Genomic DNA, 12,361 nt, shown 5'->3' with positions numbered 1-12,361 from the left:
TCGTTCCTGAGGTCAAGTGTAAGGCATTGCTTTTTGAGTGATCAAGCTACCAGGCTTGAATCAAAACACACCTTACTCGCACACTATTGTCAAATAACAGACTAAGGGACGAAATATTAGCTTCACCTAATTCCATTGGAAAACGTAACTGACTGAAGTGTTATCTGACTGCAAAACAGCAACTGTTCCAAGAGATCAGAGACAAGGGCAACTGCAGATGTTGGAGAATCCAAGATAACAAAGTGTGGAGCTGGATGAACACAGCAGGCCAAGCAGCATCTTCGGACCACAAAAGCTGACGTTTCGGGCCGAGAACCTTCAAATGTTTTTTTTTAAAATGCACAATTGGCATAAAATATGCAAAGGGATCACCATGAAAGTAAGAGAATGATCTGGTGGGTCTGTCTTATAATAGAATGAAACATTCGCTTAACCTTCAGCGAAAGTGAGGGCTGAAATCCCACTTGTTTAATATGGGTGCACATTGTTGAACACCGATTAAAAATGCACAGGCTTGCGATGGCCAGGAATTGAACCCGGGTCAACTGCTTGGAAGGCAGCTATGCTCACCACTATAGCACCACCGCTCTGCTGCTGACCGTGTGCCTGATTCTCAAACATATGAAAGAAAGATCATCATCATGACAAGGTCATTTGCACTGGAAGAAATCACAAATGGCTGGCGAAACTCTGAAGGTTTGGCCCCATCAGCATCACTACTTCGCAGTTCTGAAGAACAATAACTGGTTTCGAAACCTTCACTCGACTTTCACCCTACAGAAGCTTGCAGGCCTCAAGATTTTCAACAGTAATTTCTGTCTTTTCTTTTCAATCTCCAGTATGTGCAACTCCTTGCTGTAAATACAACGGGCATTAAGCATTCGAAGGGGATTCACGGTCAGGCGATCATCGACCTGATTCATTGATGCAGAGGTTAGGGAGAATCTTCAGTCGGAGTGCGGTATGGGTACTTCAAACCATTTAGAGGATTGAAGAGGTGGAGATATCTCACATAAAAACACCACTGTCGCGATGAAGATACAGCAGATGGCTGATGAGCAGATCAACTACTACAAGGTGGAATAACAAGGTGTGGAGCTGGGTGAACACAGCAGGTCAAGCAGCATCAGAGGAGCAGGAAAGCTGATGTTTCGGGCGTCGACACCTCCTCAGAAAAGGGGGAGTGGAAGGGGGTTCTGAAATAAATAGGGAGAGAGGGGGAGGTGGATCGAAGATGGATAGAGGAGAAGATAGGTGGTGAAGAGACAGACAGGTCAAAGAGGCGGGGATGGAGCCAGTAAAGGTGAGTGTAGCTGGGGAGGTAGGGAGGAGACAGGTCAGTCCAGGGAGGACAGACAGTTCAAGGGCGGCTGGATGAGGCTAGTCGGTAGGAAATGGGGGTGCGGCTTGAGGTGGGAGGAGGGGACAGATGAGAGAAAGGACAGGTTAGGGAGGTGGGGACGACCCGGGCTGGTTTTGGTGTGCGGTATGGGGGAAGGGGAGATTTTGAAGCTTGTGAAGTCCACAATAATACCATTGGGCTGCAGGGTTCCCACGCGGAATATGAGGTGCTTTTCCTGCAACCTTCGCGTAGCAACATTGTGGCACTGTAGGAGGGCCAGGATGGACAAATTGTCAAAGGAATGGGACGGGGAGTTGAAATGGTTCGCGACTGGGAGGTGCAGTTGAGTAGTGCGAACCGAGCGTAGGTGTTGTGCAAAGCAATCCCCAAGCCTCTGCTTGTTTTCCCCGATGGAGAGGAGGCCACAACGGAAACAGCGTATGCAGTATACCACATTGGTAGATGTGCAGGTAAACATCTGCTTGATGTGGAAAGTCTTCTTGCGGCCTGGCTTCGGGGAGATGGGGGAGGTGTAGCACCTCCTGTAGTTGGAAGGAAAAGTGCTGGGTGTGGTGGGGCTGGAGGGGAGTCTGGAGCGGACAATGGAGCCATAGAGAGAATGGTCCGTCTGGAAAGCAGACAAGGTTGGGGAGGGAAAAATGTCTTTAGTGGTGGGGTCGGATTGCAGATGGCAGAGGTGTTGGAGAATGATGCGTTGGATCCGGAGGTTGTCGGGGTGGTACGTGATGTTGAGGGGGATACATTTTTAATGTTATTGCGAAGACAGGGTGTGGGGGATGAGTTGCAGTAAATGTGGAAGACACTATCGAGGGCGTTATCAAACACTGCGGGGGCGCAAGTTGTGGTCCTAGAAAAATGAGCACATCTGAGAAATACGGGAATGCCAAGCCTCATCCTGGGAGCAGATGCGGCTGAGGCAAAGGAAATGGGAGTGGGAATGGCATTTTTGCAGGAAGGTGAGTTGGAGGAGGTGTTTTCCAGGTAGCTGTGGGAGTCGGTGGGCTTGAAATAGATGTCACTTACCATGTTGTTGCTAGAGATGGATACAGAGAAGTTGAGGAAGGTGAGAGAGCTGTTAGAGATGGTCCAGGTGAACTTGAAGTTGGTGTGGTAGGTGTTGGTGAAATGGATGAACTGTTCGAGCTCCTCATGGGACCACGAGGCGGTGCTGATGCAGTCATCAATGTAACGGAGGAAAAGTTGGGGTTTAGGGCCAGTGTATGTACGGGAGAGGGATTGTTCCATGTAATGTCCAAAGAGGCAGGCGTAGCTTGAGCCCATGCGGGTAACCCATGGCCACCCGCTTTGTCTGTAGGAAGTGGGAAGAATTGAAAGAGAAGTTGTTGAGGGTGAGGACGAGTTTGGCTAAGCTTTGTTTTCTGAGGAGTGGGAGGGGGAGAAAACTACAACTCATATTCCGCTTGGGAACCCTGCAGCCCAGTGGTATCAATGTGGATTTCACCAGCTTCAATATCTCCCGTCCCCCTACAGCATCCCAAAACCAGCTCAGCCCGTACCCCCTCCCTAACGTGTTCGACCTCTCACCTATCCCCTCCTCCCACATCAGGTTGCACCCCCATTTCTTCCCTACTAACCTCATCCCACTACCTTGAACTGTACCCGCCCCCACGGGACTATCCTCTCTCCTCCCTAACCCCCCACCTACACTCATCTTTCCGGGCTCCATCCCTGCATCTTTGACTTCTCTGTGTCCTCTCCAGCTAGCTTCTCCTCTCACCGCCTTCTATTCTCCTCCCCCGCTCTCCCTATTTAGAACATAGAACATAGAACATAGAACAGTACAGCACAGAACAGGCCCTTCAGCCCACAATGTTGTGCCGACTGTTGATCCTCATGTATGCACCCTCAAATTTCTGTGACCATATACATGTCCAGCAGTCTCTTAAATGACCCCAATGACCTTGCTTCCACAACTGCTGCTGGCAACGCATTCCATGCTCTCACAACTCTCTGCGTAAAGAACCTGCCTCTGACATCCCCTCTATACATTCCACCAACCAGCTTAAAACTATGACCCCTCGTACTAGCCATTTCTGCCCTGGGAAATAGTCTCTGGCTATCAACTCTATCTATGCCTCTCATTATCTTGTATACCTCAATTAGGTCCCCTCTCCTCCTCCTTTTCTCCAATGAAAAGAGACCGAGCTCAGTCAACCTCTCTTCATAAGATAAGCCCTCCAGTCCAGGCAGCATCGTGGTAAACCTCCTCTGAACCCTCTCCAAAGCATCCACATCTTTCCTGTAATAGGGCGCCCAGAACTGGACACAGTATTCCAAGTGCGGTCTAACCAAAGTTTTATAGAGCTGCAACAAGATCTCACGACTCTTAAACTCAATCCCCTTGTTAATGAAAGCCAAAACACCATATGCTTTCTTAACAACCCTGTCCACTTGGGTGGCCATTTTAAGGGATCTATGTATCTGCACACCAAGATCCCTCTGTTCCTCCACGCTGCCAAGAATCCTATCCTTAATCCTGTACTCAGCTTTCAAATTCGACCTTCCAAAATGCATCACCTCGCATTTATCCAGGTTAAACTCCATCTGCCACCTCTCAGCCCATCTCTGCATCCTTTCAATGTCCCGCTGCAGCCTACAACAGCCCTCTACACTGTCAACGACACCTCCGACCTTTGTGTCGTCTGCAAACTTGCTGACCCATCCTTCAATCCCCTCATCCAAGTCATTAATAAAAATTACAAACAGTAGAGGCCCAAGGACAGAGCCCTGTGGAACCCCACTCACCACTGACTTCCAAGCAGAATATTTTCCTTCTACTACCACTCGCTGTCTTCTGTTGGCCAGCCAATTTTGTATCCAAGCAGCTAAGTTCCCCTGTATCCCATTCCTCCTGACCTTCTGAATGAGCCTACCATGGGGAACCTTATCAAATGCCTTACTGAAGTCCATATACACCACATCCACAGCTCGACCCTCATCAACCTTTCTAGTCACATCCTCAAAAAACTCGATAAGGTTTGTAAGGCATGACCTACCCCTCACAAAGCTGTGCTGTCTGTATTTGATCAAGCCATGCTCTTCCAGATGGTCATAAATCTTATCCCTCAGAATCCTTTCTAACACCTTGCAGACGACAGACGTGAGACTTACCGGTCTATAATTGCCGGGGATTTCCCTATTTCCTTTCTTGAAGAGAGGAATTACATTTGCCTCTCTCAAGTCCTCAGGTACGACTCCAGTGGAGAGCGAGGATGCAAAGATCTTCGCAAGCGGCGAAGCAATTGCATTTCTCGCTTCCCAAAGCAGCCGAGGACAAATCTGATCCGGGCCTGGCGACTTGTCAATCTTAATGTTTGACAAAATTTTCAGCACAACAGCTTCCTCTCTCTCTCTATCCATTCCAGCATGAACACCTGCTCTTCAAAGGTTTGATTCACTACAAAGTTCATTTCTTTCGTAAAGACAGAAGCAAAAAACTCATTTAGGGCTTCCCCTACCTCCTCAGGCTCCACACACAAGTTCCCTATGCTATCCCTGATCGGCCCTACTCTTTCTTTGATCATTCTCTTATCCCTCACGTAAGTGTAAAATGCCTTTGTGTTTTCCCGGATTCCTTCTGCCAAGCCTTTCTTGTGCCCCCTCCTGGCTCTCCTCAGACCATTTTTGAGCTCCTTCCTTGCCTGCATGTAATCCTCTCTAGCTGAACTTGACCCTAGCTTCCTCCACCTTATGTAAGCTACCTTCTTCCTTTTCACTAGAAGCTCCACCGCTCTCGTCATCCAAGGTTCCTTTATCTTACCCCTTCTTGCCTGTCTCAGAGGGACATATTTACTCATCACTCCCAACAACTGTTCCTTAAACAGTCTCCACATGTCTATAGTTCCCTTACCATGGAACAACTGCTCCCAGTCCATGCTTCCTAACTCATGTCTAATCGCATCATAGTTTCCTCTTCCCCAATTAAATATCCTCCCATTTTGCCTAATCCTCTCCTTCTCCATAGCTATGTAGAATGTGAGGCAGTTAAGGTCACTATCACCAAAATGCTCTCCCACCACAAGATCTGATACCTGCCCCGGCTCGTTTCCGAGCACCAAGTCTAGAATGGCCTCTCCCCTCGTCGGCCTGTCAACGTACTGCGTTAGGAAACCCTCCTGAACACACCTTACAAAAACAGCTCCATTCAAATCTTCTGCTCGAAGGAGGTTCCAATCAATATTAGGAAAGTTAGTCACCCATTACAACAACCCTACTGCGTGCACACTTTTCCAAAATCTGTCGACCTATGCTTTCTTCAATCTCCTTGCTGCTATTGGGGGGCCTGTAGTAAACCCCTAACGAGGTGACTACTCCCTTGCTGTTCCTAATTTCCACCCGCACTGACTCAGGCAGATCTTCCTCGACAATGGAAGCTTCTGTAGCTGTGATACCCTCTCTGATTAGTAGTGCTACACCCGCTCCTCTTTTTCCCCCCTCCCTATTCTTTTTAAATGTTCAAAACCCTGGAAGATCCAGCAACCATTCCTGCCCATGAGAAACCCATGTCTCTGTTATAGCCACAACATCATAGCACCAGGTACTGATCCATGCTCTAAGTTCATCACTTTTATTCCTGATACTCCTTGCATTAAAGCATTTATTTCAGAGACCCCATCGCCTCCCCCATTTCTGATGAAGGAACGTCAGCCTTGCCGCTCCAAAGATGCTGCTTGGCCTGCTGTGTTCATCCAGCTCTAAACCTTGTTATCTCGGATTCTCCAGCACCTGCAGTTCCTATTATCTGTGATAGGGTGGGAGCTGGGCAATTTTTAGCATATGGAAATACAGTGTGTGTGCATCTGATGACATTCCGTCAGTCTGACTAATAGCACTCAATCCAGGCACTGGATTCACTGAGAGCTGAAATATCTGTGAACAGAGTGGACTTTTCCACTTTTTCCTCTTGGGAATATCATTCCCAAATGACTACTCTTCGCGATAATACTTATTAACATGTCAGTGTATCCTCCTCCAATGAGTGGGAATCAATGTTGAAAATGTGAGATCATTTTTTGACTAAAATTGACAATGACATGAACCAAACCTACGTTTCTCAACATTGGCAGAGACACCAACTTCTTGTTCGTTCCTGAGGTCAAGTGTAAGGCATTGCTTTTTGAGTGATCAAGCTACCAGGCTTGAATCAAAACACACCTTACTCGCACACTATTGTCAAATAACAGACTAAGGGACGAAATATTAGATTCACCTAATTCTATTGGAAAACGTAACTGACTGAAGTGTTATCTGACTGCCAAACAGCAACTGTTCCAAGAGATCAGCGACAAGGGCAACTGCAGATGCTGGAGAATCCAAGATAACAAAGTGTGGAGCTGGATGAACACAGCAGGCCAAGCAGCATCTTCAGACCACAAAAGCTGACGTTTCGGGCTGAGAACACAGAATATAGAACATAGAACATAGAACAGTACAGCACAGAACAGGCCCTTCAGCCCACAATGTTGTGCCGACTATTGATCCTCATGTATGCACCCTCAAATTTCTGTGACCATATACATGTCCAGCAGTCTCTTAAATGACCCCAATGACCTTGCTTCCACAACTGCTGCTGGCAACGCATTCCATGCTCTCTCAACTCTCTGCGTAAAGAACCTGCCTCTGACATCCCCTCTATACTTTCCACCAACCAGCTTAAAACTATGACCCCTCGTGCTAGCCATTTCTGCCCTGGGAAATAGTCTCTGGCTATCAACTCTATCTATGCCTCTCATTATCTTGTATACCTCAATTAGGTCCCCTCTCCTCCTCCTTTTCTCCAATGAAAAGAGACCGAGCTCAGTCAACCTCTCTTCATAAGATAAGCCCTCCAGTCCAGGCAGAATCCTGGTAAACCTCCTCTGAACCCTCTCCAAAGCATCCACATCTTTCCTGTAATAGGGCGCCCAGAACTGGACACAGTATTCCAAGTGCGGTCTAACCAAAGTTTTATAGAGCTGCAACAAGATCTCACGACTCTTAAACTCAATCCCCTTGTTAATGAAAGCCAAAACACCATATGCTTTCTTAACAACCCTGTCCACTTGGGTGGCCATTTTAAGGGATCTATGTATCTGCACACCAAGATCCCTCTGTTCCTCCACGCTGCCAAGAATCCTATCCTTAATCCTGTACTCGGCTTTCAAATTCGACCTTCCAAAATGCATCACCTCGCATTTATCCAGGTTGAACTCCATCTGCCACCTCTCAGCCCATCTCTGCATCCTGTCAATGTCCCGCTGCAGCCTACAACAGCCCTCTACACTGTCAACGACACCTCCGACCTTTGTGTCGTCTGCAAACTTGCTGACCCATCCTTCAATTCCCTCGTCCAAGTCATTAATAAAAATTACAAACAGTAGAGGCCCAAGGACAGAGCCCTGTGGAACTCCACTCACCACTGACTTCCAGGCAGAATATTTTCCTTCTACTACCACTCGCTGTCTTCTGTTGGCCAGCCAATTCAGTATCCAAGCAGCTAAGTTCCCCTGTATCCCATTCCTCCTGACCTTCTGAATGAGCCTACCATGGGGAACCTTATCAAATGCCTCACTGAAGTCCATATACACCACATCCACAGCTCGACCCTCATCAACCTTTCTAGTCACATCCTCAAAAAACTCTAAGGTTTGTAAGGCATGACCTACCCCTCACAAAGCTGTGTTGACTGTCCCTTCAAATGTTTTTTTTTAATGCACAATTGGCATGAAATATGCAAAGGGATCACCATGAAAGTCAGAGAATGATCTGGTGGGTCTGTCTTATAATAGAATGAAACATTCGCATAACCTTCAGCGAAAGTGAGGGCTGAAATCCCACTTGTTTAATATGGGTGCACATTGTTGAACACCGATTAAAAATGCACAGGCTTGCGATGGCCAGGAATTGAACCCGGGTCAACTGCTTGGAAGGCAGCTATGCTCACCACTATACCACCACCGCTCTGCTGCTGTCAGTGTGCCTGATTCTCAAACATATGAAAGAACGATCATCATCATGACAAGGTCATTTGCACGGGAAGAAATCACAAATGGCTGGCGAAACTCTGAAGGTTTGGCCCCATCAGCATCACTACTTCACAGTTCTGAAGAGCAATAACTGGTTTCGAAACCTTCACTCGACTTTCACCCTACAGAAGCTTGCAGGCCTCAAGATTTTCAACAGTAATTTCTGCCTTTTCTTTTCAATCTCCAGTATGTGCAACTCCTTGCTGTAAATACAACGGGTATTAAGCATTCGAAGGGGATTCACGGTCAGGCGATCATCGACCTGATTCATTGATGCAGAGGTTAGGGAGAATCTTCAGTCGGAGTGCGGTATGGGTACTTCAAACCATTTAGAGGATTGAAGAGGTTGAGATATCTCACATAAAAACACCGCTGTCGCGATGAAGATACAGCAGATGGCTGATGAGCAGATCAACTACTACAAGGTGGAATAACAAGGTGTGGAGCTGGGTGAACACAGCAGGTCAAGCAGCATCAGAGGAGCAGGAAAGCTGATGTTTCGGGCGTCGACACCTCCTCAGAAAAGGGGGAGTGGAAGGGGGTTCTGAAATAAATAGGGAGAGATGGGGAGGTGGATCGAAGATGGATAGAGGAGAAGATAGGTGGTGAAGAGACAGACAGGTCAAAGAGGCGGGGATGGAGCCAGTAAAGGTGAGTGTAGCTGGGGAGGTAGGGAGGAGACAGGTCAGTCCAGGGAGGACAGACAGTTCAAGGGCGGCTGGATGAGGCTAGTCGGTAGGAAATGGGGGTGCGGCTTGAGGTGGGAGGAGGGGACAGATGAGAGGAAGGACAGGTTAGGGAGGTGGGGCGACCCGGGCTGGTTTTGGTGTGCGGTATGGGGGAAGGGGAGATTTTGAAGCTTGTGAAGTCCACAATAATACCATTGGGCTGCAGGGTTCCCACGCGGAATATGAGGTGCTTTTCCTGCAACCTTCGCGTAGCAACATTGTGGCACTGTAGGAGGGCCAGGATGGACATGTTGTCAAAGGAATGGGACGGGGAGTTCAAATGGTTCGCGACTTGGAGGTGCAGTTGATTAGCGCGAACCGAGCGTAGGTGTTGTGCAAAGCAATCCCCAAGCCTCTGCTTGTTTTCCCCGATGGAGAGGAGGCCACAACGGAAACAGCGTACGCAGTATACCACATTGGTAAATGTGCAGGTAAACATCTGCTTGATGTGGAAAGTCTTCTTGCGGCCTGGCATCGGGGAGAGGGGGGAGGTGTCGCACCTCCTGTCGTTGGAAGGAAAAATGCTGGGTGTGGTGCGGCTGGAGGGGAATGTGGAGCGGACAATGGAGCCATAGAGAGAATGGTCCGTCTGGAAAGCAGACAAGGTTGGGGAGGGAAAAATGTCTTTAGTGGTGGGGTCGGATTGCAGATGGCAGAGGTGTTGGAGAATGATGCGTTGGATCCGGAGGTTGTCGGGGTGGTACGTGATGTTGAGGGGGATACATTTTTAATGTTATTGCGAAGACAGGGTGTGGGGGATGAGTTGCAGTAAATGTGGAAGACACTATCGAGGGCGTTATCAAACACTGCGGGGGCGCAAGTTGTGGTCCTAGAAAAATGAGCACATCTGAGAAATACAGGAATGCCATGCCTCATCCTGGGAGCAGATGCGGCTGAGGCAAAGGAAATGGGAATGGGGATGGCATTTTTGCAGGAAGGTGGGTTGGAGGAGGTGTTTTCCAGGTAGCTGTGGGAGTCGGTGGGCTTGAAATAGATATCACTTTCCATGTTGTTGCTAGAGATGGATACAGAGAAGTTGAGGAAGGTGAGAGAGCTGTTAGAGATGGTCCAGGTAAACTTGAAGTTGGTGTGGGAGGTTTTGATGAACTGGATGAACTCTTCGGCTCCTCATGGGAGCACGAGGCGGTGCCGATTCAGTCATCAATGTAACGGAGGAAAAGGTGGGGTTTAGGGCCAGTGTATGTACGGAAGAGGGATTGTTCCATGTAACGTACAAAGAGGCAGGCGTAGCTTGAGCCCATGTGGGTAACCCATGGCCACCCCCTTTGTCTGTAGGAAGTGGGAAGAATTGAAAGAGAAGTTGTTGAGGGTGAGGACGAGTTTGGCTAAGCTTTGTTTTCTGAGGAGTGGGAGGTGGAGAAAACTACAACTCATATTCCGCTTGGGAACCCTGCAGCCCAGTGGTATCAATGTGGATTTCACCAGCTTCAATATCTCCCGTCCCCCTACAGCATCCCAAAACCAGCTCAGCCCGTCCCCCCTCCCTAACGTGTTCTACCTCTCACCTATCCCCTCCTCCCACATCAAGCTGCACCCCCATTTCTTCCCTGCTAACCTCATCCCACTACCTTGAACTGTACCCGCCCCCACGGGACTATCCTCTCTCCTCCCTAACCCCCCACCTACACTCATCTTTACGGGCTCCATCCCTGCATCTTTGACTTGTCTGTGTCCTGTCCAGCTAGCGTCTCCTCTCACCGCCTTCTATTTTCCTCTCCCGCTCTCCCTATTTATTTCAGAGACCCCATCGCCTCCCCCATTTCTGATGAAGGAACGTCAGCCTTGCCGCTCCAAAGATGCTGCTTGGCCTGCTGTGTTCATCCAGCTCTAAACCTTGTTATCTCGGATTCTCCAGCACCTGCAGTTCCTATTATCTATGATAGGGTGGGAGCTGGGCAATTTATAGCATATGGAAATACAGTGTGTGTGCATCTGATGACATTCCGTCAGTCTGACTAATAGCACTCAATCCAGGCACTGGATTCACTGAGAGCTGAAATATCTGTGAACAGAGTGGACTTTTCCTCTTTTTCCTCTTGGGAATATCATTCCCAAATGACTCCTCTTCACGATAATAATTATTAACGTGTCAGTGTATCCTCCTCCAATCAGTGGGAATCAATGTTCAAAATGTGAGATCATTTTTTGACTAAAATTGACAATGACATGAACCAAACCTACATTTCTCAACATTGGCAGAGACACCAACTTCTTGTTCGTTCCTGAGGTCAAGTGTAAGGCATTGCTTTTTGAGTGATCAAGCAACCAGGCTTGAATCAAAACACACCTTACTCGCACACTATTGACAAATAACAGACTAAGGGACGAAATATTAGATTCACGTAATTCTATTGCAAAACGTAACTGACTGAAGTGTTATCTGACTGCAAAACAGCAACTGTTCCAAGAGATCAGAGACAAGGGCAACTGCAGATGCTGGAGAATCCAAGATAACAAAGTGTGGAGCTGGATGAACACAGCAGGCCAAGCAGCATCTTCAGACCACAAAAGCTGACGTTTCGGGCCGAGAACCTTCAAATGTTTTTTTTTAAATGCAGAATTGGCATAAAATATGCAAAGGGATCACCATGAAAGTCAGAGAATGACCTGGTGGGTCTGTCTTATAATAGAATGAAACATTCGCTTAACGTTCAGCGAAAGTGAGGGCTGAAATCCCACTTGTTTAATATGGGTGCACATTGTTGAACACCGATTTAAAATGCACAGGCTTGCGATGGCCAGGAATTGAACCCGGGTCAACTGCTTGGAAGGCAGCTATGCTCACCACTATACCACCACCGCTCTGCTGCTGACCGTGTGCCTGATTCTCAAACATACGAAAGAAAGATCATCATCATGACAAGGTCATTTGCACTGGAAGAAATCACAAATGGCTGGTGAAACTCTGAAGGTTTGGCCCCATCAGCATCACTACTTTTCAGTTCTGAAGAACAATAACTGGTTTCGAAACCTTCACTCGACTTTCACCCTACAGAAGCTTGCAGGCCTCAAGATTTTCAACAGTAATTTCTGCCTTTTCTTTTCAATCTCCAGTATGTGCAACTCCTTGCTGTAAATACAACGGGCATTAAGCATTCGAAGGGGATTCATGGTCAGGCGATCATCGACCTGATTCATTGATGCAGAGGTTAGGGAGAATCTTCAGTCGGAGTGCGGTATGGGTACTTCAAACCATTTAGAGGATTGAAGAGGTTGAGGTACCT

At 47.8% G+C, this 12,361-nt stretch overlaps 3 non-coding genes across 3 annotated transcripts; all 3 read right to left on the bottom strand.

Moving 5' to 3' along the window:
* Nucleotides 1–515: 515 nt before the first annotated feature.
* Nucleotides 516–587, bottom strand: trnag-ucc (transfer RNA glycine (anticodon UCC)). The gene has a single exon. It is a non-coding gene; the product is annotated as a tRNA-Gly (tRNA).
* Nucleotides 588–8,251: 7,664 nt separating this feature from the next.
* On the bottom strand, nucleotides 8,252–8,323 carry trnag-ucc (transfer RNA glycine (anticodon UCC)). The gene has a single exon. It is a non-coding gene; the product is annotated as a tRNA-Gly (tRNA).
* Nucleotides 8,324–11,867: 3,544 nt separating this feature from the next.
* On the bottom strand, nucleotides 11,868–11,939 carry trnag-ucc (transfer RNA glycine (anticodon UCC)). The gene has a single exon. It is a non-coding gene; the product is annotated as a tRNA-Gly (tRNA).
* Between the last annotated feature and the right edge of the window lie 422 nt (nucleotides 11,940–12,361).

The sequence above is a fragment of the Stegostoma tigrinum genome, chromosome 46 (genome assembly GCF_030684315.1).
Source record: "Stegostoma tigrinum isolate sSteTig4 chromosome 46, sSteTig4.hap1, whole genome shotgun sequence".
NCBI classification, from domain to species: Eukaryota; Metazoa; Chordata; class Chondrichthyes; order Orectolobiformes; family Stegostomatidae; genus Stegostoma; species Stegostoma tigrinum.
The sequence above is the reverse complement of the archived record's forward strand: the minus strand, read 5'-3'. Positions and strand labels throughout refer to the sequence as shown.